General features: G+C 41.7%; 1 protein-coding gene across 1 annotated transcript in view; it reads right to left on the reverse strand.

Annotated features, from left to right (window-relative positions):
* agbl2 (AGBL carboxypeptidase 2) overlaps positions 1 to 1,326 on the reverse strand; it is a 60,152-nt gene extending 58,826 nt beyond the window's left edge. The window contains exon 1 of the mRNA XM_043706450.1: positions 1,129 to 1,326. The gene's annotated coding sequence lies outside the window, so the exon portion shown is untranslated. The remainder of the gene's footprint in view (positions 1 to 1,128) is intronic.

Consider the following 1,326-nt stretch of genomic DNA (forward strand, 5'->3'; position numbering starts at 1 on the left):
GCACATACTCCTACAGACGCACACACTCGCACACTTACACGTGCATCCTCTCTGACTTGGACCCCTTACACTCTCTCTCGCGCACACACACACACTCTCTCTCACAGATACTCACAACCCCCCACCCCAGACACACACACACTCCCACATGCACTCCCTCACAGACTTAAGACGCTCTACGCTCACATACACACACACATATACACTCTCACACTCACAATCCCCCAATCCTGACAGACAGACACACACACACACAGACACAAAGACCCACATATACATATACATTTGTGGGGTGAATTTGTACTTGCAGAGTTACACTGTACTTTGCTCAAAAACTGCATGAATTCATGTAAAACTCTGTTATCTCACTTTTTAGATTAGAATCAATCTAAACATCATGGCATCGACAGAGAGAACACGGGGGCTAACACCTTCAACATATTGTCTAGCTAACACCAATTGTTCCAGTTAACCTGAGAATGCAACTTCTTTAAAAATAAAGTTAAAAATCACACAACACCAGGTTATAGTCCAACAGGTAGGGGGCTAACACCTTCAACATATTGTCTAGCTAACACCAATTGTTACAGTTAACCTGAGAATGCAACTTCTTAAAAAAAAATTTGTGATTTACACGTGAAAGAAGTGAAACTATCACGGTCATTCTAACAGATGAGAGAAATAAATTGTGATTTACACATGAAAGAAGTGAAACTATCATGGTATTCGAACAGTTGAAAGACTCAACAGACAATCAAGGTATTTTTCCAATGTATAATTTCAGTTACATCACACTGTCAATTTTTGCTATAAATTCTGTGTGTTAGGATTGAGCCCTCCAATACCACCTGATGAAGGAGTGACACTCCGAAAGCTAGTGTGCTTCCAATTAAACCTGTTGGACTATAACCTGGTGTTGTGAGATTTTTAGTGGTTTAAGAAGGCAGCTCACCACAGGGCAATTAAGGATGGACAATAAATGCTGACATTAGTCAAGTGCCCACATCCTGGCAAAACCTATGCCTGATACCTGCCATTTAGGTGAACAGTTAAAATCAGAGCTGTTTTATCCCAGTCTTTCAGACTCCTCTGTCAATCTTTCCCCAGTACGTTTCATGTTATCTTTACCTCTTGATAAGCTTCTGTATCTGTTCCAGTCCTCACTGCTCCTGCAGTATGCTCAGCTGCTGTCTCTCGCTCTGGATGGTTGGATATCAGCTTTTGTCTTTCCAGTTTGCTTCAAGACGGTAATCGTTCGTCAATCAGCTGCTCCAGTCCCAATCACTTGTATTACAACTCAAGGAATCGGATACTTTCTCTCCACCA

The sequence above is a fragment of the Chiloscyllium plagiosum genome, chromosome 16 (assembly GCF_004010195.1).
Source record: "Chiloscyllium plagiosum isolate BGI_BamShark_2017 chromosome 16, ASM401019v2, whole genome shotgun sequence".
Taxonomy (NCBI): Eukaryota; Metazoa; Chordata; class Chondrichthyes; order Orectolobiformes; family Hemiscylliidae; genus Chiloscyllium; species Chiloscyllium plagiosum.